This window comes from Canis aureus, chromosome 3, assembly GCF_053574225.1.
Source record: "Canis aureus isolate CA01 chromosome 3, VMU_Caureus_v.1.0, whole genome shotgun sequence".
Classification (NCBI taxonomy): Eukaryota; Metazoa; Chordata; class Mammalia; order Carnivora; family Canidae; genus Canis; species Canis aureus.
Window position 1 is genome coordinate 82,926,719 of NC_135613.1, and position 24,453 is coordinate 82,951,171.

The 24,453-nt window shown below is 38.8% G+C and overlaps 1 non-coding gene across 1 annotated transcript; it reads right to left on the minus strand.

Annotated features, from left to right (window-relative positions):
• Positions 1-14,220: 14,220 nt before the first annotated feature.
• Positions 14,221-14,323, minus strand: LOC144311665 (U6 spliceosomal RNA). Its single transcript, XR_013377250.1, has one exon. It is a non-coding gene; the product is annotated as a U6 spliceosomal RNA (small nuclear RNA).
• Between the last annotated feature and the right edge of the window lie 10,130 nt (positions 14,324-24,453).

A 24,453-nucleotide genomic window follows, 5' to 3' on the forward strand; every position in this document is an offset into this window, starting at 1 on the left:
ACAGAGCATGGTGAAGCCCTAAGAAATCTCTTGCATTCCAGACATACTCTTTCTTATCCCCACTGTGGAATGAACTGTAGTCCAATTTTCCCTTGGTAGTCAGGAACAGTCACCCCAGCCAAAAGTGTAACTCCCTTTTTTGCCTGTTGATTCAGTCACGAGGAACCCTAAATGGCCAGGTGGCAGCCTTAACTTCCAGTTCACTGGAATCATTGTTATATCTCCTAGTGGAAGCAATCTGCCCTCTGGAGTTAAGACTTCTAGGCTAGCAGGGCACAAAGTCATAAGAACAAGAAGCAAACATTTGGCTAGTAGTTCACTAAGGATAATAGTGAATGGCACCCTTTCTATTTCCACTCTTCAGTTCCTGAATGAGTGAATCCTGACTCTCTCAGAGAAGTGGCACCATATACTGGATGCTGCTTCAAAGCACTCTAGGTTATACCTTATAATGGATTTGGCTTTTTCTATGTCTGTTTCTTATCATTGGATTTGTAAGAAACTTGAAGATAAGAATTGTATTTTAGGTATCTCTATATCTTCCTTGAAACATACATACTGTCTGCAACATTTCATGTGTTGGGTAACTGCATTTCAAGTGAATGGATATCCATAGCAGGAAGAAGTGTGAATGGCTCCTGTAATCCTAAGGCAACATGAGGAGAGGACGGGGGATTGGGTGACAGTGGTCAAAAGGTACAAATTAAATTTATAAGATAATTAAGTACTAGAGATACAATATATACCATGACGACTCTAGCTAACATTGCTATAGATATATAGGGAAAGTGTTAAGAGGTAGATCCTAAGTTCCATCATGAGGGAACTATTTTTTTCTTTTCATTTTATTGTATTTATATGAGGTGGTGGATCTTAACTACACCTTTTGTGGTACTTATTTCACAATATATGTAAATCAAACCATCGCGTTGTATACCTTAAACTTACATGGTGATGTATGTCATTTTTCAACAAAATAAAAAAAATTGCATGATCATGGGCCATAAAGGAAGCTTATATTCATGCAGAAGCAAAAATAATTTACATTAATTTGCAAAACAACACCAAGACACTGAATTGCTGTGTGAGCTGGAATCAGTTAGGTAACGGTAGGTAACATTGTGGGATCTCCTAATATAGGGAGGTACACCTCACATCATTTTTATTATCAGTTTTATTAAAAATAATCGCAGTTTTTTTTCTCCCACTAACATAGTTCATTAGGGCTTTTGATGCATTTTCATATCCATTTATTCCTTTAAATATCATAACAATCCCATAGTTTAAGTACAATCCTGTTTTAGTGTTCGGGAATAAATAGAAAAGCCCATGAAAATAAGCTCTCAACCATGTGCTCTCTGGTTTTCAACTACAACAACAAAAGTTCATGGAATAAAAAATGGGCAGTAGGTATAATTAGGAACCTCTTGTCCATTCTATTTTTAAGTTATTTGTGGCAATGAAAGGCATTCATCTTCTGAACAACAACAAAAAAATTTTCCGGACAATTGAATACTGAAAAAAACTGCATACACCTCTTCTTCTCTTCAATCAATTCAGCTGAAGTCAAAGGAATAAATGTTTTTGAGGGAAAACCAATACACATAATACAGAGGATGTAGGTTATTTTTTAAAAGAATATTTATTTATGTATTTATGTATGTATGTATGTATGTATGTATGTATTTACTTAAGAGGCAGAGAGAGCAAGAGAAAGACTATGAGAGGAGAGGGGCAGAAGGAGAAGGAGAAGCAGACCTACCCCCTGAGCAGGGAACCTGACCGTGATCATGACCTGAGCCGAAGGCAGTTATTAACTGACCGAGCCACCCAGGCACTCCCGGATCTAGATTATTAGTAAAGTCATTTACCCGGTTCAGATCTGAATTCATTCCAACCTTCTTTATTTTTCCATTGCAAAACCATTTGTGAAGAATTGTTTTCCTCCTTTCCCCTTCCCAATGACTACATCCAGGTTAACATAGGAGTAAATCAAATAGGAATAAATAGAAGCCAGAAAGATGCTGTGGATTGTAAAATAAGAGAAAATTTTGAGCTATTACCACAAGCTGTTTGCCATTGGTCCCTCATACCCATGACTCTCTCCAACTGCCATTGTCTTCAATTCTGCCAGTAGTAATAACTTTATATATTATCCTGTAGAGAGAAGTTGATTCAGGTAAAATCCAAGACTCAAATTCAAGAGGTCAAATTTGAAAAATCTGCCCTTAAATCTCCTATCAGTGATAATGGTACCAAAAGTCAAAGCTTTCAAATACATAAACCAAAGTTGTGAGAAGCAGGGGAAAAAAAGAAAACAGAAAAGAAGGCATTATGAACTAAAAATATTTTCCCAATCGAAAGAAGACAAAAGTCGAACCATAGGTAGGAAGAGGAGAATCAGAGAAATGTGACTAGAATTTCAGTATTTGCAGTGTTCTGGGAAGAACACTTACTTTTTATAAAGGCACCGAGGGAGAGGATGAAGGGACCACACACCCCCGAAGAAATGTCAAGTCTGTGTGTTAGAGACGGTGGAAGGCCAACCCTGAAGCAGAAGAAATCATCACTCCGGTGAACTGCAAGACTTAAAAAAGGACCCCATGATTGGCCACTCACCTGAGCCATTACTGAATGCATTAATCAATGACAGCCTCAGATATGTGGCTGAAAGCTTAACCTAAACCCAATGAGAAGAAATGGTGGCTATCTCGAGAGCTCGTGTAGTCCCCACCCCATTCAGAAAATTCTACTGATCCTTCCCTTTGCCCAACTAGAGTACCCTGGCAATTAGCTAGTTCAAAGCCCTCTCTCTTCCTGGACACACTTTATCAGAGAATCTATGAAGAAGAAATGATCTTCAGCAGCAAGATCCCAAGAACATCTGTGTTGCATCCCAAGCTGTCCATCTTGCTAACTTATTAATAACAGAGAGGGATGACTAAAAAACTGGATAAAAAGGTTATCAGCTCCTCTTCCCTCCCTAGCATCTTTCTGATGGTCTTGATTGATGCCAGATTGCCTGGCAAGGAAGAGAAGTGCTATTTTTAGTTGGCTCTGAATCTGAGGGACTTTTATTTCTGCTTGTGAACCTTTATAAATATTTAAGAGAAAGAAAAAGCATGAATGGAAGAACATGTGGCCTCACGGATATCCATCAAAGCTGTCTGTGGAAATTATAGATGTGTATGTGTGTGGAGCTGGAGAGCCGTCTGGAGGGACAGAGCTGCATGTGGATGAATAACAGAAAACTCCCAGAGCCTTGGAGATAACTTCAAAGTTAAGAGAAATTCAAGGCTAAAAAGGTGCATGCTCTGAACTCTTGATTCAGCAGCCTTCACCACCTTCAGCCTCTGTTTGCCACTCCTGGGCCAGGTGTGCTTACCTTCTTGCCCTTGAAAAAGGAGGAAGGTTGGGCGTAAGAGGAAGTCAGAGGCTTGGGTTCAAGTTTGGGGTCTGCCCGATGCATTTGCACGGATGAGCAAAGTATCTCACCTACTGGGTCTCAGGATCCCCACATGTAAGATGAGAGTAGGGCTAACATCCAAATCTAAATCTATACTTGTAAAGAAGTCCTCTTCCTTCTTATGACCTTTATCCAAATTGTTTCCTTCATTTCAGAAAAATCTGAAATGTCTTGCCTTTTGTTTTCTTGCATGGCACATTAAAAAGTCAATTCACCAGGCATTTCCTGACTGTCTGCTACACTGAAAACCCAGGCCTGGCCTGTGGGAGAAAGGGAGCTCAGGGGAGGATCATGTTCTCTGGTAGAAGAGTAGGTAAAGTTATCAGTTCCCTCAGGTACAATTTCAAAAGGCAGCAGTTTCCTTCAGGAGAGAAGAGTCTTTGTAATCCTTCTTTCAGGGGAAGAGCTCCAATGGATCCCGGTTTTAGTCAAAATTTCACCCATTCTATCTAGCAAAACCCTTAGTTACATGCCCTGTAGGGCCAGAAAGTAGAACCGCGTGCATGCACACACACACACACATCCAATTATTCCTTTAGTAAAATTTGCTGAGCATCTACTAAGCTAAGTACTGAGACTGTAGCACCAAAGAAGCAGGAACGGTGGCCAGGAATCCTGCTCTTGTGGAATTTACAATGCAGTTGGGGATACAGGCATTAAAAAATAATTATAAACTTGATAGACATTCACAGAGTGAATGGACGCCCACAGAAGAGATTCTAACTATCCAGCACATGATGGACCCCTTCTTTGACCTCAGCAATCCCCCTAGGAGGTCACAGGCAACTCTTCAAAAGCATCATAAGTCTCTGAAACCAGCTCTGGAAATTCCTTCAGACTTGCCTTCCTCTCCCTGTGTCTTCTTCAAACCTCCTGTCATCCTAAAGACTTAGCTCTATGTCTCAGATTCCTTTTTTTTCATCCATTCCAGGTTCAAGGATCCTGGCTGCAGAGTATCTCACCTGGTATTTCTTTAGGAAGTCAGTCTAAGCAGCCACCCCTCCACAATTCAGAGGAGTTTTGGCAGGACCCTATACACTATCCCTCTCTCGGGCCCAGCTCTAGTAACATCACCAGCTCTCAAGCCACTTGGCTTCCCAGCCCTTAGGAATTCATGGAAAAAGACAGCATAGCAGTGAAGGACCTGTGGGTGGTATGAGCTCAACCCTTGGGGTGGGGTGGGGGTTTGGCTTTAATGTCTGACTCTTAGACTTGGTACAAAACTCTGCTCATGTGGGCAGAATGACAGTAATGTTCTGTGAGTGCAGAGCTCCGAGAGAACTAACAAAAAGAAAGAGGCGAGTTTATGAAACTCCCTGGGACTCCTTAGTATAGAATAAACTGAGCCTTCCTCTTATTTAAACTATTAAAGAAGTGACGGTTTGCACCCTGTGTATCTTGCTAACTGCCTTTCCTTTCCTCACTCACACCTGAAAACCTCAATAAAGCTGCTCGAGCCCACATGGCCCACTCTGCGTTTGCGCACATCTGTGTTCTCCTCATACAACTCCCACTCGCTTCCCATCCAGCACATTCTTGCCTTTCCCCCCAAATAGTGCAAATGTTCACTTGTCCCTCGGGAAGTGACATTTCTTCCCTGACCACCCCCTACCACAAAACATCTAATTTCCTAGCAACAGCTTCCCTATAGCACTTTATTTATTTTATTAGCATGAACTCATTCTTTCAACAGACGTTTATCGGGCACCTACCACCCTGCAGGGCCTGACATGGGTTTTTGGCAGAACCGTGTTCTCCACTAGGCTGAATCACTTGGAAAGAGAAACCATGCCTTTTGCCTTGGGATAGTGCACACATCTCATACGCATTAGGCGCTCAGTATTTGCCTGGTCAATTCATGTAAACTATGAATTATTTTTTAAGGGAGCTGATGGACATGAACTTGCAGAGAAGAGATCTGAATTGATGTCTAGGGAATTAGACTCTGTGAACAAAATGGAACTAAATTTGATTAAATGGATCTCTTGCAACATCGTAATTCCATTCCAGAGTGGAAGTCTCCACTTTAGGACAGCTAAGCTCTAGTCTCTAAGCTTCCCTAAGGGATCCCAGGAAGGGATATGATCTATTCCACAGGCCGTGTCCTCTTTCCCCTTTTGGCTTCTGATTCTCAGCATTGCAGAAATATTACTCCCAGAAATAAACTGACCTTTTAAAAAGTAACCAAAATCATGCATTCCAGCTGAGGACAATGAACTTGATGTTTAAAAAATAAGTTTCTGTGCCAACATAATGAACTTGTTGGCTACTACTACATTCTCTCAGTTTTTAGATAAACATAAATGTGATTCCCAAACATTTGTTTTAATAGAAGTGTTTTTTTTTTTATTCCTACCTTTGGCAAGTGTTACTGGAAATCCAGTGGGGTGGCTAAACACTGCCTTGTATCAAGTCAAGATCGTGAAATTCTTTTTTCAGCACCATGCCTATCCTCCAATGACTTGTGTCATTCAAGATAGATTTATATGTGAGTGCACGTGATAAAAATTTAATTCCATGATGATAAATGTGGAAGTGAAAACATAAGACCCTTCCTTTGAGTCAGATCGATTCATTCATCAGTGATAATGACAGTGATGGATATTGGCACAGCATCTGACACTTTACCCAACTGTATTTATTGGTTTATTTTTTATTTTTTTTTAATTTTTATTTATGATAGTCACAGAGAGAGAGAGAGAGAGAGAGAGAGAGGCAGAGACACAGGCAGAGGGAGAAGCAGGCTCCATGCACCGGGAACCCGACGTAGGATTCGATCCCGGGTCTCCAGGATCGCGCCCTGGGCCAAAGGCAGGCGCCAAACCGCTGGGCCACCCAGGGATCCCTGGTTTATTTTTTATAAATAGGATCATCCTAACAAATTGGGGAAATGCTTTATTGTTAATATCATTGTCTATATTTTATGGATCCAGAAATTAAAATTTGGAAACATTACGTGATTTGCCAAAGGATAAATGCAATGCAAGGTTTGGAAATGTGCATAGTATAGCAGAAAGTGTAGTGGCTGTAACCCAACAAAAGTTGGTTTGATTCTTGGTTCCTCTACTTACTGGCTTTGTGATCTTTAACCATAACAGCCATTACTACAAATATTTATTTAGTGCTCACCATATGCCAGTCAACGTTCTAAGCACTTAGCTTGTCTTGTATTATTTAATCTTCATGAGAATTTATAAAATACATTCCATCATTATCCCCACCAAGGGCTGAGGAAACTGACACAAAAGGATAAGACACTTGCCCAGAATTTTCTAACTGCTGAGTGGGAAAAAAAAAAAAAATTTGAACCCAAGGAATCTGATACCAGAGTCTAGCCTCCCAACCACTAAGAAATACTATTTCCCTGTAAAGTTAGTTTATCTTTCTTACTGTCAATTTTTTTCACCTACTAAAGAGAGGCTATGATGCCTACTTTACAGGATTGCTATGAAAATTAGAAATAATGCCCATCAAGTACCTAATAAAATTCCTGGTATATGAGAGACTCCAACTAAATTTTCAGATTTTACTAACCCACATGATATTTTCTATGATACATTATGCTAGGATTTCTTATCCTGAACCTGGGGACCAGAAATGAGTTACAGAGAAAGAGCACCCAAAAGAGAGAGAAAGAGATAGAGAACGTGTGTGTGTGTGTGGAGAGAGAGAGAGAGAGAGAGAGAATGCATGCATTTTTCTGGAGAAACTGTCTATAGTTTTCATTAGCCTCACAAAAATGTCTATGCCCCAGTAAAACAGTATCACTTTGGATAATCTTGAAAGAAGACATACAGCCTCTGCCTCTATTTTTCCATATGGAAAATAATTTAAATATTTTCTCCAGCTAACATCGTCAGCAGAAATGCATCTGCCAATTTGACTTACTGTTATTCAAGTTTTAAGTACAGGTTATAAAAAGAATCCATTTATTTAGATGAGGTCTAATAGAGTTTGGGAATCTCTGCCTTCTGTATTTTTCTCTGGCTCTAGCTGGGGTTGGAGAAAAGTCTTCATAAGTACGTGTGAGCGTGTGTGTTTACATGGACCCTCAGGGTAAGTGATTTCTGCGAGCCTGAGAGCCTGGCCTCAATTGGCTGCCCTCCACTTATCGGAAAGCATCGTGCATGTTTATCCTGTTCCCTAATTAATCTCATCCCAGCCAACAGCAGACTACCACAAGCAGCTCTATGCCTCACAACATTTGGCAACCACGTGGAATGTTGGTGAATGCTCGTGGCACTTGACCTCGTTTGTCACCATGCCCCATCAGACTCTGCCGAGCTGAGGATGACAAGTGGGTGTCAGTGGGCACATTGGCCCCATAGCCAAAGAGCCTCGTGGGGATGGACAAAAACCAGGGAGTCTGAAACCTCACTCGTCAAAGACAAGTACAGGCATCTAATGCTGATTGTTATGACATTCACAACAAGTTCAAACCAGCCCAATCTTATTTTTAAAGAAGAAGTTGGTGGTGAGATTACAAAGGGTCTTATTTAATAAGTTCCCCTAGTCTGAGAATGCAAAAGGAAACAAATGCTCTAAACAGTGCGAAACTGTGATCGCCCCTCCTGTTTGACACTGGCTTTCTCACCTTTTCTTGTCTTTTATTTCTGCTTCTCTGTCACCACCTTTGCCACTTCCTTCAGCTGGTTCTTTGAGCAGCACAGCTGGGTTTAATGAATTCAGTGAGTAGAACTAAGCATTCCTGGACAAAATCAAATTATGACATCTCCTTGAGTACATACTCAATGGTCTTTGAAAGAGTCTAGGGAAATAATTGTAAGCTCATCTCCAAACCCTCTTGCTCCTGGATACTTGGTTAAATAGCTGTGCCATGTTCAATGTTCGAGGTATTTTAACATTAAATTAAAATTGTTTGAATTCATGTGGCTCCATTTACCAGAGTCTCTGACGTTATTATAATCATCTGTAAGGTATGCAAAGGAGAACAAAAAGTGATAATATTTTTAAATGGAATAAGATTTTGTTGGTTATAGACCACTCTCCCTATTTTCTTACCTATGAAGTAACATATCAGTTATATTTTTTAAGATTTTATTTATTAATTCATGAGAGACACACACAGAGAGAGAGAGAGAGAGGCAGAGACACAGGCAGAGGGACAAGTAGGACCCATGCAGGGAGCCCGACGTGGGACTTGATCCCAGGTCTCCAGGATCACACCCTGGGCTGAAGGCAGTGCTAAACCGCTTAGCCACCCAGGCTGCCCAACATACCAGTTTTAAACATGTAATGCTCCAAAATTTTAATAATAGCTTCAAGCCTAATATTAATCAGAGGAGACAGTTAATAGGGAACATTTGCTTTATACTGAATCTCTAGGTGACATATAGTAGAGGTGTGAATAAATTCAAATCAATGACCTCCGCCCTTATCTTTAAAAAAAATCAACCAAAGAAAAAACCTCTCTTTTAATTTGCTTCCCACCCAAGCTACCATTTTACCTGTCACCTTGCTTTCATGATCACATTTCTTGTTCTCCTCTCCCGCATTCCCCGAGCCCTTGTAACCTGGGTTCTTCTCTCATCACCTGTAGAAAGTGACCTAACATGGGCACCTGAGTGGCTCAGTTGGTTAAGCCTCCAACTTTTGATCTCAGATCAGGTCTTGATCTCAGGATGGTGAGTTCAAACCCCAAGTTGGACTCCGTGTTGCGTGAGAAGCCTACTAAAAATTATTTTTAAAAAAGTGACCTAACAATCCTCAAATACTGTTCTCCATCTCAGATCTCCCTTCCTGTTTATCTTTTATGAACGCTCCACAAAGGTGCCTTCTCCCACCATATAGCTCCCTCCTAACTTGTTGTCACCTATCCTGCCACTAGTTTCCCTGCCACATATTTTTATGTTTCCATCGGGCGATTCTGCAGAAAGCTTTACTCTCAGGTGTACTTATTGTCAATGTTGTTTCAGTTTATTCGTTTACCTAATAGTATTTATCAAATGTCCAATACTGGTAAGGCGACTTCTAACAATATGGCACACTGAAAATCTGAAAACCTCTCAGCTACAGAATCCCTAGAAACACTAGACAAATAAGTAAAAAATCATTTAAATAAGGGGGAAATACTGAGGAGACATAAAAATAGGAGGAAAAAAATAAAATAAAAAAATAGGAGGAAAATAAAAATTATATGCAGGTTATTAAATAATCCCGAGGCTACCTTCTCAAGCAAAATCCAAATTCACATTTTTGACCACCTACTGCACAGCTTCCCGTGACTGTGTTACAAAAACCTCAAACTCGGTATAGGCTAAAGAAAGAAAAACAAAACATCTTCCAAACTGTTTTATCATTTGTTCTCAGCCTAAGTGAATGGAATCACAGATCTTTCAGTCATTTCCATAGTTTCTGTATCATCTTCTTCCCAACTCCTCCTGTAACCTAATATCCAGCATACCCAAAAAGAGTCCTGACCCCTATGTGTCTTTAGAATTAATTCGTTCTGTCTGATAAGTTCATGTGGTGGGGCTTCTCTCTCAGTTATCTCATGCATTCTCCAAATACTCTGCTAAGACTTCATTCTTTCCATGTAAAGCAGAGACACTGACACTAGCTGATTCTTACCAAGCTCTGCTTGAGGATCTTCTGTGCCACAGCAGTGTGACCTCAATGATTCTTCCATGTCATTCTGAGCATCACACTTGCCTCAAAATCTCTACTGGGAACACTGAGCATACCATCCTATGGCCCTTAGCCTGGGTATTGATGCCAGCAAAATTAGCAGCTTGAGAAGCTGCTGCCTACACTAACCTTTTCCTCTGTGTATCCTACATATAAGGAGACACCTTGAATCAAAACTTAAATTTTACCAACTATTGGAATTCAAGTATGTCTGAGCATAAATCTGGAAAACTGGTGTATCGGATATGATTGTGTCCACTCAAAGTTCATGTGCACAAGAGGGTGATGAGCACCTTGGGAGAGTGCATATCTCAGGAAAGAAAGGTTAGGCAGAGAATACAGGTCATGAGCTAAAGCCTTGGTCATTGAAAAAAAGGAACAACTTCAAGTTTAATATAATATCAATTTCTCGTATACCCTTCGAAGTCTAGCACATCATGAAATCCTGTGTAAGCTCCATAGAAATTATGTGTCAGTTACAGAGATGAAATGGAGTAAAAGTCTTTTCATATTGTGTTAAATACCAGACTGAGTTTCTGGTTGCCATCTTGTGCACTCAAAAGTGAAAAGATGTCTCAGGCCTGGGGTCAGTGGGAGGGTAGACTGGAAAAGACAACATTTGCTTTCTCAACAACACAGGGCCATAGAGTCCAAGAGATTGAAACTCTGGCTTTAAGCTCAGCATAGAACAAGGAAGGAAGCAAAGGTCAGGGTAGCATGAGATGAAGAAAGATCCAGGCAGAAGCGATAGACACAAAAGTAGAGTTTCAAGATATTGACTTGATGGTACAAGTCTTTAGTTCCCATTTCCCCACTTTTCGCTTAGCAGGCCTACATCTAAGACTCACCAACATCATATTCCCGTTACACCCTCTATCGGGACTCCCCACCCCCACAAAGTAGGTTATCAGCAGGAAGCTACAGCATCTAGTGCTGGAGTACCAGGTTAATCTGTATAAGCTAATATTATCCACACATACACATCAATAACCCCTTCTCGTGTACCCTGGTCAGGCAACTAAGGATTGCTTAATTATGATTGCCTCCCCAGATCTGTCCTATGTTTCTTCCTCTTCCTTGTTCCTTTACCTTTATTTTGGTACCATGATCAAACATATTTTTTTCAGAGTCTCTCTCCCTCCTCTCTTTCTAACAGCGTACACATCCTCATAACTCCTGATATGCTTTCTGGAAAGTCAGTATCACAGGTATGCCATGAAAACTACTATGATATCTTTATCTAAATAATAATTGAGTGAAATGACTAGTCTAAAGATCAACAATGAGCTGGAGACAGAACAGCGATGATTCTCAATATGTAATCTCCTCCTTAAGCAAAAGGAAATTGATCTCATATTGAATTATATCCACTTGATACTGACGGAATAGCTCACCACGTATTTAACATAGTGGAAATGCTGGATGAATAACAGAGAGAGTCATATTGTGGCTTCTGGTCATCACTCCAGAGAATGAGTGGACCCAGTGTTTCTAAGCACCCTGGACAGTTCCTTTGCTCTCATCAGTCCTACTACTTGCATCTTTCCGTTTGGATAAATGGGTCATATTATCACTACATAGGTTTAAAAATCATATGTCAGGGATCCCTGGGTGGCGCAGCGGTTTAGCGCCTGCCTTTGGCCCAGGGCGCGATCCTGGAGACCCGGGATCAAACCCCATGTCGGGCTCCCGGTGCATGGAGCCTGCTTCTCCCTCTGCCTGTGTCTCTGCCTCTCTCTCTCTCTCTCTGTGTGACTATCATAAATAAATAAAAATTAAAAATAAATAAAAATAAAAATCATATGTCAGAAAGCATCTCAGCTGTCCTCTTGTACAACTTCCTTTTGAGAAGTGAAGAAGCTTAGACCCAGGGGTCAATCACTTAGTCCAAGATCACTACTATCTTATCTGGAATAAAAACAAGCAAACAAACAAACAAACAGACAAACAACTCAAGCCTCCTAAGTCGCATTTTAAAAGCCTTCTCTACAACCTATTCAGGTTTGTTAAGTTCCTCTTAATCATTATTTTACAAGTGAGAGAATCCAAGAAAGTTAGGAAATTCTAAACATATTTGCCAAAGTTAATGGCACTGATCATCATAACTGAGAGTATAATATGGAAGAAACTGTGTCATTTTTCCTACCTAGCTGAAGTTAAAACCCTGCCTTATTTATTTATTTATTATTTATTTATTATTTATTTATTTATTTATTTATTTATTTATTTTTTTGTTTATTTTTTCCCATGCCTCTATATATGGTTAGGATATGAAGATGTAACAAAAACCAGAGTCTCCAGGATGCCTGCGTGGCTCAACAGTTGAGCTTCTACCTTCGGCCCAGGGGGTGATCCTGGAGTTCCAGGATCCAGTCCCACATCGGGCTCCCTGCATGGAGCCTGCTTCTCTCTCTGCCTATGTCTCTGTCCTTCTCTCCTTGTGTGTCTCTCATAAATAAATAAATAAATAAATAAATAAATAAATAAATAAAATATTAAAAAAAAAACAGAGTCTCCAAGGAGCATGCCCCTCATGCTCCTTGGAGCAGGAAATGAGAGATTACATTCCCTCTAAGACATGGCCTTATATGTACATAAAATAAAGTTGGTTCAAAATGCTCTTAACCTAATAATAAATCTTTGAACGCTAATTGTGCCTTGATTTCCAGCACACGTTTGTACCAATAACCTCATTTTAAAGTCACAAAGGCTTTTTGCTGTTATTGTTTTTGTTTAAAGCCAATGCTGGAGGTAACGTGCACACAGGAACCTCTAAAAATCCATTTTTGTGTAGCGTTATTTAAACTCATCTATATTTTCCATTCTGCATTACAGTTCTATTGGTAAATTTCCTTTCCAATCAGTTTCTATTAATGAATGTTAACACATCACATTTTAGGCTCTGCTAAGATGAAATATTGTCAAAATAAATAAGCCTTTCCAACAGCCATGTTCATTTCCTGTTTTCCCTATTTTCCTACTGTGATAGAAGTTTTTTTCCTTTTCTTTAATGTCCTTGATTTTGACACTTGCTTTTTGTCTCCTGTACTGCTAATATAGCATATTTGCCAATGTAACTACTGTATTTAATTCTTCATTCTTATAATCTTACATATTGCCCTCCGAGCCTCATCTTTCATCCTTTCTGATCAACTAAGTGAAAGCCACCCCAACCTCCTCTACCCCCATTCCCAGACTGACCTTTCTTGTCATCTGCAGGACCAGAAGTGTTGCAAGAGTTCTTTCTGCTGCTAGAAAGAAGATTAACAACAGTTGAGTTGCCACAGTCATACATTTCATTTGTAGCCCTCCTCACCCACCACCTAGAATCCAGACATCTATCATTTCTTCCTTGAATATGATGTGGCCATATCGTCATCAACAACACACATTTTTTTTGAGCACTTACCCTTATACGGGGACACAAAAGCTATGAGACATGGTATAAACCACCTAAAAGCTACAGTGAGTGAAAAGGTAATTCAGTGCAAGGTCATAGGGACTCAGAGATAATTCAGATGATGAGAAATCCGTTATGTATAAAAGGCTCAGAGAAATAGTCCCTTATCGGGTCAGGCTTGAACTGGCCCTGAAAGAAGGAGAGGAGATACCCAAATGGAAAGGAAGAGAGAAAATATTCCATGGGTGATTTCTTGATTTTAAAAGTTGGCTTTATGTATTCATAGAAAGTTCTTTGGTTGTTTTAAAGAATAAAGGTTCTTCTTTGGTTTTTGTTGTTGTTGTTGTTGTTTTATTAAGTTTTTGGTTTAATTCCAGTTAATTAACATACAACATAATATTAGTTTCAGGTGTACAATATAGTAAATCAACATTTCCATGCACCACCCAGTGCTCATCACAAGTGCATTCCTTAAGTCCCATCATCTATTTTTTTTATAAATTTTTATTTATTTATAATAGTCACACACACAGAGAGAGAGAGAGAGAGAGAGAGAGAGGCAGAGACACAGGCAGAGGGAGAAGCAGGCTCCATGCACCGGGACCCCGATGTGGGATTCGATCCTGGGTCTCCAGGATCGCGCCCTGGGCCAAAGGCAGGCGCCAAACCACTGTGCTACCCAGGGATCCCCCATCACCTATTTTTTAAAAATATGGAACACTTCATGAATTTGTGTGTCATCCTTGCTCAGGGCCCATGCTCATCTTCTCTGTATCATTCCCATTTCAGTGTATTTGCTGCCAAAGTAAGCACATCCATAGATAGTTCTATTCAAAAAGACTCTTCAAAAGTCTGTTTGAAGGACAAAAAAAATCACATATTTGTATACATTACGGCCAAAATTTTAAAACTTCTTTATATTAATGTTCTGAACATTAAGAAACACAAGCAGAGTAATTATTCCTGATGTATCTTTGTATACTTTAATCAGTTTCTTAGCTGTAGCAGACTTGAAAGCTGTCACAAATATTTTGCTGTAGAATTTATTTTTATTAAGACAGTCTTATTATTTTTAATTTTATCCTAAAGTTTCTTTTAATTTTCTTAAAAGTTAAATTTTTGTTTAATAAATTTGAAATTATTGGCTTTGCCAATGGACTCATCTTTTAGACCATGTTATATTTTACTGAGAAAAATCTCCAGGTGGTCAGGTGACATCAGACCAAATTCTACTAAATACAGAATATTCCTAGTTCTAATTCTTTGTAAGGAAGCATACAAATATTCAGCTCAAATGTCTTCAATGTTTCTGTTTTTGGGTTTCCACCCAAATTACTTTCATTTCACATAGGATCAAACTCTTCAAATAAAATGCTTCTATCTGTCACATTTAAAAATAATGGCCAGAAGGGAGGGGACTGGACAAAATGAGTGAAGGGGAGTGGGAGATACAACCTCCAGGCATGGAATGAGTAAGTCATGGAAATAAAAGGCATTCATAGAGAATACATTCAATGATATTGTGATAATGTTGGATGGTGACAAAAGATAGCTACACTTGTGGTGAGCATAGAGTAATGCATGGAGAAGTCGAATCACCATGTTGTACACCTTAAACTAAGATAACGTTGTGTGTCAACTATACTCAAAAACTTCTTAAATCCTTAATAAGTAAAATAAATGTTTCATAATTTTCATAAAATGCAAATATTGCAAAATCATAAGGCTTCTCAACTTTATTTCTATTCTGGAAGAAAATATAAATGCATCTAATTAAAAATAAAGTTTCCATTAAAAGACTATTTCCCAAAGCTGAGGTATGTCAGGGTTTTATGGAATTTCAAGATTAAGGCTTTTATATTCTGAATTCTCAACGTCACATTAGACAAAATGTGCCCCATGCTGGCACTCAAGATCATTTTTTTCTGCATTTTTATTAATTTTCAGGATCATCTCACTTGGACAATTTATTTTTAGTAATTGCAATTTTCTAAAATCTTCAAAAACTAAAGGTTTTCAGTGTGCCAATTATTGATTTTTTTTTTTTTTTTGACAGTGGCTGACCTGCGAGCACACAGTCTCCAGCCTGTCCTTAAAGGGCAAAAAGTTGGCCACCCTGGCACAGGAGCTTCTGGGCCCCAGCCATCATGAACAGTAACTGCAACCTGCATTGCAGCCAAAAAGCGGAACATCCCAAAAAACTTTAATAAAAGATGTCCAAATGATTTGAAATAAAATGGAATTAAAATCAGGTAACTCATTTACAAAAAAAAAAAAAAGTTTTTCAGAAACTTTATAGGACCTGTAGGATGATTTACATAAAGTTTTAACATTTGTAACATTTGCTCATCGACAGGTAGCAAAACATTTACCTCCTTTTATTTTCTTTATATTCAATGTCAGCTTCATAACCAAAAATTAAGTTTAATTCTTTTAACTATAACAATAAAAAGTAGTTGTAAGTGTTATCAGTGATAGCTTCTATTTTTGACTATGGAATAGTGTGGCTTGTTTGGATGGACACAGTTTGAGTAATATGTTTACCACTAACTCCATACACACTTCTGTTTCACAGATTTCTTCACTTTATAGCAACACTGATCATTTTGAGGATATGCCCCACGAAACTTTGTATTTATCTCATCATCACAAAGTATATAAACTGTTTCAATGTTGAAAATTTTTTTTTTAAAGATTTTATTTATCCACTCATGAGAGACAGAGAGAGAGAGAGGCAGGTAGAGACACGGGCAGAGGGAGGAGCAGGCTCCATGCAGGGAGCCCGACGTGGGACTCAATCCCAGGTCTCCAGGATCATGCCCTGGGCTGAAGGCCGCACTAAACCGCTGGGCCACCCAGGCATCCCTCGATGTTGAAAATTTTAACTCAATTACAGTAATATTGAAAATAATGTCAGAAATTTCACCTTTGGAAGAATGAACTTCCAGAAGCTTTGCTTGATCCTATGACTGGGAGAAAACCTGTTTTGTGGATACTATCTTTATGGGCTTTCAATTTGAAACATATGACTCAGCCTTTTTCCACCAGGATTCTTTGAGAGAATTAAACTCCTCTGGCTCCAAGGCATCTATTGTATGTAATGGCATGCACATCTGGAATGATACTGGTTATCTACCATCTTGGGAAAAACTGAGAAAATAGTCTCTCAAGTCACTTTTCTGTGTTTTGTGGTTCAGCCCAGAAACTCAGTTGATCGCACTAATATAAAACTGTCATCATTTAACGGCTACTGAATATTTTCTTCCATAAAAGGAGCCAACACAGTTAATAGTTATTACTTCAGTTTTTGCATTATATACACAAGAAAACTTGGTATAAAAAGTCAGAGAAATTATCTTAGAATATTCACTTTTTTTAATGTGCATAAAAAGTCAAGCTTCCCATTATTATATGTAAACACACCCACTAGAACTATAGATATTAAATTATTGCATTCGGGCATGGTCTTCCTAAATTAGTAATTCTCTAGTGGATGCTGATGCTTCTTTTTTTTTTTTTTTTTTTTTTTTTTTTTTTTTTGATGCTGATGCTTCTTCAGCAGATTTGTGTTTTCATGTTGCCATGTGGTCAGTGACCGCCGCAGCCTCTGGGGGGACTGGTGAATGTGGACAGACCTTGTGTTCAAGTTACCCATTCATCATCAACTCCCATGAGAATAGAATGAAGATGTAGTCTTTGAATTTGCATTTAACAGGCCTTGAATTTGGATCCAACAGGCTCTTTTCTTCCCTTTGAACTTATTTCTGTCAAAAAGGCTTATTGCAAAAGAAAAAAAATGTATCACCAAACATTGAACTGTTGGCTGTAAATTTATATCACATATATGATGACAAAATCACCATAGCGAAAAAAAAAAAAAAATTCACCATAGCGAAAGCCTTCACACTACTCACTACGTGATCTACACAGGACTGCCCAGTTTCCAGTTCACACACACATTTCATATAGACCTCACAAAATTTCCCATGTGTCTCATTCATTGCTCCTGCCAACCAGGGGCCTGGCAGCTTTATGCATCTCTCAGGTTGTAGCAGGAGTCACGGGAAGGCCATGTCACAACTGGCTGGCAAATCAAGTGGCCACCAGGGCAGCAACTTCAAATGCCTCCACTGGCACCACTCAAGACCAGAAAAAATTAACCACCCCATATGGCTTGTATCTGAGCAGATTTCATCACCAATCACTTGACGTTCCTCCCTTGAGAAGGAGGCATCTATTAGTTGGTCTTAAAGCAGCGATTTAACCACACAGTCAACTGAGAGCTGCTGTGCTCACTATAATGTGGCTCATACAATTCTAGAAGACATCAGATGGGAAGTGTTAGCTACAAAGTAGAAGTCCACCAAGACTAACCTAAATAAGTGTTATTATTATTTTAATGCAACAATTAATATTAATACTTCAGCAGCCAGTGAACAATCCAGAGCAAATGCTAAATTGGACAGAATGCTGAACAATAGACAAAATACGAAGATGGTTGCCAGCAAATTGAGACATAAGATTACTTGTACTTTAAGTAAACAAACAAAATCATCTAAGCAGAATTTTTTTCTTAAAAATATTTTAATTTCCAGGGGCGCCTGGGTGGCTCAGTCAGTTAAGCATCGACTCTTAATGTCAGCTCAGGTCATGATCTTGGGGTCGTGAGATCAAGCTCAACATGAGGCTCCATGCTGGGCATGGTGCCTGCTTAAGATTCTCTCTCTCTGTCTCCCTCTGCCCCTCCCCACCCCCTGCTCCTGCTCTCTCTCTTTCTCTCTCAAAAAAGTGTTTTTTAAGTTTCCACATTATAATGTTCAGTAAACCTCATGGTTTTATTACATGGTTTCTTTAAGGAAAAAAAAAGGGGGCACTTGAGTGGCTCAGTTGGTTAAGTATCTGCCTTTAGGTCATGTCATGATCCCAGGGTCCTGGGATCGAGTCCCACGTCAGGCTCCCTATTCAGTGGGGAGTCTGCTTCTCCCTCTTCCTCAGCCCCTTCTCCCTGCTTGTGCTCTCTCACTCACACTCTCTCTCAAACACAAATAAATAAAATCCTTTTTTAAAAAACTCTGCTAAAATGAGTATATTCCAAATTTATTAGCCTGAACCAAATGAAGTTGCCATCTTTACAGTGCAAAAATAGTTGAATATCAACAACTTCAGATTAGTAATCTTAACACTTTGATAAAAGTCCACAGTTCAGAAGCCATGTTGTTGAAGCTGAAGAACAAGAAGGAATTTTGGAGGAAATACAAGAAGAAAACAAGAAGAAAACATGCACACATTCCAGGAGAGGACTGGGAAATGGAGGATCAGGGCCATAAAAATTATGAAGAGGTCTTTGCTTTAATTACGTTCCTAAAGTTTTATGAAATGTGTCTTGAGCAAGATCTACCCTGAAATATTCTCAAGAGGGTATGAGTTCAGAAACCAAAAAAGGAACCAGAGGCTCACAGAGGATACCAGTAATTTGTCTGGCACTTTGCAAAGTGAGAAAGAGAATTGAAAACCGAATGGGACCGATTAGACGTGAAAAGAAAGAAAAGCAAGAACAGATTCTCAGGGAAGCTTGGGCCTTGCCCTGAGGTGTACCAGTCACGCACTTAAAACCCTTTAACATCAAAACCCTGTTTAACACATGCTAACGCCCAGCTGGATGTGATTTCCAATTCTCCCCTTAATTTTTCTCAGGTGCTGAACTTGTAAGGCCCCCAGCTTCATGGAGCTCGTGATGTGGTCAGAGCTGCCTAGCTGAATGCCATGCCACAGAGGTATTTACAGCAACAGGGGGTTGGTGAGGGAAACTATCCTATTTTAATTTGGGACAGCAGGAAACATATGGTATTGGGGAGAAAAGTACCGGTATTGCGTGATTGGTCACATCGCTCACAAACTAGCAGTGACACCCAACAGATCACTTCATTTCTCTAGACTTCATTGAGAAAACGGCAGTTTGGGCCAGGGAAATGCCAATGTAATGTGTCTGTGCTATTTTCCTCAAATCGGGATAATGCAGAATTAGCAGATAGCTTCTGTTATCTGTGTATTTGTGTTCTTTGCTAGATCCGGGGAATAGAGAGGAAAAAAATAAAAGAGCAAATTCCCAGGAATCTTCAACTAATGTGGAAGAAATTATAGGATCAATAGAATCAGAGCAGAGGCAAAAAGTGGGGTCCAAGGTTGGGGGAGGCAGGGGTGGAGGATGAATTTGTCTGTTTGAAAGTTACTTTTTTTTTTTTTTTTTTTTTTTAATCAAAACTGTCTCTGGGTGCTGCGGACAAGGAACATCATTTAAGGAGTTTATTTTTACTTCTTGCTGAGATCTGTATGACTGAAATTCAGTCTTGTTTTTTCATCCTCCTGCTGTTTTTCTGTTTGTTCAGTACTGAGCATTCGAGAGATATTTCAATTCTGAAAGGGGGAAAAAAACAACAACACTACAGGGTAAAGTTCCATGTCTGGACATTTTTCTTATAAATTCTCTCTCTCTCTCTCTCTCTCTCTCTCTCTGTGCATATTTGAGGAACTTCAAAGCGTGTGTTCTTAATCACTCTATTTCATTTCATTAATGCTTACAAATCTGACTTATTGAATCTAAATGAAGTCCTTATTGTAGACATTGAACATACAGTGCAATATGCTACGAGTAGGATAAAATGTCCCGAAGGATGGAGGAAATGAATTTCCATGCATGTCTTTCAGGGTAGTATTCTTTTCTAAAAGGATATCCTCCAGAAGCAAGAAGATGCCGCTGTTAGTTGTTTGTTTGTTTGTCTACCAAACAGATATTTCACCTGCGGTTAATCTATTAGTGGGTAATGTTGTTTTGACTGGAGATACTAAATGATTGTTCGATCTTCATTGTTTAAATAAGGAAACCGAACATCCAGTGTATGGGCTTTGCCTAAGGTCATATAGAGAGTAAGTCACACAGTCACACCTTCTGACTCTGGCCCTTGGTTTATCCCATTACATAAATTAAACAATGTTCACTTCTGAAAGTTCCACAATCGGTCCACCATCTTGGATTGGCTGTGTGAACTTAGGTTGTAAAACCATTTGACCTCGTTGTTTTGTTTGATTTTGTTTTCTGGCAACATGGAGGTTTCTATCTTCCTCAGTTGAAGGTGGCAGGTTAACACAAATGAGTTCATCTGTCAAAAACTATATTAGAGGGGGTCAAGCCAGAGGGACCAGGGAATGAAGGCTTAAGAGCAATTATCCCTGCCCTTATTCCTTAAGGATTTTCTCTATTGAAACTTCTCCATGGTGCCTCCGAAGATTAGAATGCTGAAATATATGGGAGCCTGTTGCTAGCAAAAGTCTGTTAGCATTACCCTGGCCATGTTATCACTAGCATGACTATGATCCCTTTGTTCACCATTCCAAACTCCAAAGCTCAAGAATACTCTGAAACTCAAAGTTATTCTTACTGAGTCACTGAAACTCATTTGACAACAAAAGCTGATATAGGGGCACCTGGGTGGCTCAGTCGGTTAAGCATCTAACTCTTGATTCCATCTCAGGTCATGATCTCAGTGTTCTGGAATCAAGCCCCACATTGGGCTGTGCACTCAGCAGGGAGTCTGTTTCTCCATCTTCCCCTCCTTCTGCTTGAACTCTCTCTCTAAATAAATAAATAAATAAAATATTTTTTTAAAAAGCTGATATAGATGAATATTTTTATTTATAGTCTTTATTTATCCTAGTATGAATACTCAGCCAACATTTTTTACATTCATTTTTAGGGCAGGGATCCAGGCCCTGCTGGGATATACTATAATGTCATAGGCATTGTATTATATTTCTAAAACTTAAAAAATCTCCAATTGAAAGGCACATCTGGCAATTTTGGATTTTGAATAAAAAGTTATAGACCTGTATATAAAACTTGTGTGCTTCCAGAGCCTTGAGAAAACGCAAAGCATGATTTGTGGCACTCAAGTGAGATGATCTGTCCTACAGCTTGGCAAAGGTCTATTTTGGGTGGCAGTGTCTTTCATGTATGTGAAGCATATGTTTCTGTAGCATGTCAGAAGAAATCACGTTGACTTTCTCAGAGGACAATTCAGGGAAATTCTTTACAAGCACTGAAACACTCCATAGCCTAGATCCAGAAGTAATTCTTGTGCTTGGAGCACACGCTTATAAAACCTCATAAACTGATGGCACTCAGCAAACACAACAGAGTTAACCATCGCACTAGTGACAACTTCCCTAAATGAGGTTCTATGGGAAACTGCTGAGATAGAAGGCTGTGACCAAAAGTGCTAGAGAAGCCCCAAACAGTCTTCCTGTTCTTGGAAACTGACAATGTACATTAGCCAATTAAATACTTGGAAAAATCCTACAAAAACAATAACTGTTTAGTGAATTTGACCATGAAATTAGTCATTTCCAAAAACATCTTATAACATCTCAAGGTACTTAACATTTCCATGAAAGAAACACTGAGAATGTTACTTGCTGCTATTGAATATTGCCAAATTTGGGGTTCTCTGCTATCCCCAAGTAGGATGACAGGCAAAGAAGGGTAACGAGGAGCCAGATTATGGAGAAAATGCTACAGGCACTTGAGTGGGAAAATTGGTCCGAAAAAGAGAAGATTTGGAATCCTCTGACCCGTCACTGATGTCTTTAAATGTTCCCTCTATTATCATCAGAGTTTCCATCCGTGGCTAAAAAGGTCCTTTAGATAAAATGTTCCAGTTGGCCTATTTTAGCCAAATACAATTTTTTTAAAACTCTGGTAAAATATATATAACATAAACTTTATCATATTAATTACTTTAAGTGTATAGTTCAGTGGCATTAAGTTCATTAACGTTGTGCAACCATCACCACCATCCATCTCCAGTTTGTTTTCATCTTCTTAACCTGAAACTTTGAACCCACAAAACAATAACTTCCCATTCCCTCTTCCTCCCAGCCTCTGGCAGCACCATTCTGATTTCTGTCTCTATGAATTGACCTCTCTAGAGACCTCATATAATTGGAATCACACACTATTTGTCCTTTAGTGACTGGCTCACTCAACTTAGCATGATGTCCCTACGTTTCACCTACATTGTAGCACATATCATTATTTCATTCCTTTTTAAGACTGAATGATATTCCACAGTATGTACAACATTTTGTGTGTCTATTCATCCATTGATCAGCATGAGGGTTGCTTCCACCTTTAAGCTATTGTGAATCATGCTGCGATAAGCATGTGGGTACCAATATCTGTTTGAGCCCCTGCTTTCCATTCTTTGGGCATATACCTAGAAGTGGAATTGCTAGATCATATGGTAATTCTATGTTTAATTTTTTAAGAATCCATTATACTATTTCCAAAACAGCTGTACCATTTTACATTCCTACCAACAGTGCACAAGGGCTCCAATTTCTCTAACTCCTCATCAACATTTGCTATTCTTTATTTTTCTTAATAGTAGCCATCCTACTGAGTGTGAGGTGGTATATCATTATGACTTTGATTTGTATTTTCCTGATTTTAATGATGTGGAGCATCTTCTCATGTGCTTATTGGCCATTTATACATCTTTTCTAAAGAAATGTCTATTCAAGTCCTTTGCCCTTCTTTAAATCAGATTGCTTGTTTTTTTTGTTGTTGAGTTTTAAGCTGAACATGATTTTTAAAAATTATGAGCTCTCCCTAAAGATAGAATTCACTGCCTCTGAGATGGTGAATCTTTATGATTTGAGGTGTTCAAACAGAAGATGAAATTATAGCTCCTTAGTAATTTAATTATTTCCTATATTAAAAAATATTCACAGACTGGTTAGAGATGACTATTTGAATGCACGCATTTATTGCCACTTCCACTTGAAACTCCACTAAATTGGAGTTTCAGTAATTCATGCCGTAAGTATTTATTGAGTACCTACTATGTGTCAGGCCTATTTTTGGCACTGGAGATACAGCAGCAGATAAAACAGTCTTTAGAATTGAGGAATTTATGTTGTGATATGTGAGGAGATAGAAAATGGAAATAGTTGTTATTTCAGAATCACAATATCTGTAGGGAAAGAATTTCAGGAAGCTGGACCAGCAAGCAAAAGGTTTTAAGACAAGAGAATGCTCAGTATCTTCAATAGAAGTGAAGGCTAGTATGGCTGAGACCAGTAAGTATAAGAGGTCATGGTAGGAGATAGAATTTGGACAGACAGAGCATATAATGCTAAGGAAAGACTTTGGATTTTATTCTAAAGATAAAGGTAAATCAGTAGTGTACTTTGAACAATGGAAATGTATGAGCAGACTTAGATTTTAAAAGATCACTCCATCTGCTGTGTAGAGAATATTCTTAGCAGGGCAAAAAAAAAAATGGAATTAACAATTGAGAGCAATCCAAGTGAGAGATAATACTGGGTTGGTCCAGGTCAATAGTTGGAAATGTAATGAAAAGTCAGACTGAAATATACTTTGAAGTTAAAGTCAATAGATGTGCTGATGGATTGACTATGAAATTAAAAGAATGAAGATAATTAAAAAGATCTCAGCAACTGGGTGATTGATTATGTCATTTCCTAATATGAGAATGTGAGAGCAGCAGGTCTGGATGGGGAAGAAATGAAGACTTTGGTATTAGAATGTTAAGTTTGGGATAAAAATGACCTATCACAATGAGATACAAAGTACAGAACAAACAGAACTTCAGGCTGACTAAGCAGGGCAGAAAAAGAGAAAACTTCCTCTGGCGGTAAAAAAAAAAAAAAAAAAAAAAAAAAAGTGATTTATCCTGTATGAGAAAAGATCAGGAATTTGAGATGACAAGATACTTCTGAAAATGGTGGTATAAATAAGACTGAAAATAGCAAGATTTATTAGAAGTTTTTGTGGGAATGGTTAGATTCCCAGATCCCCGAATCTCTACTCCCTCCATTCAATCAGGCATCTGCCTATCATTTATTCTAGCAGAAGAATAAA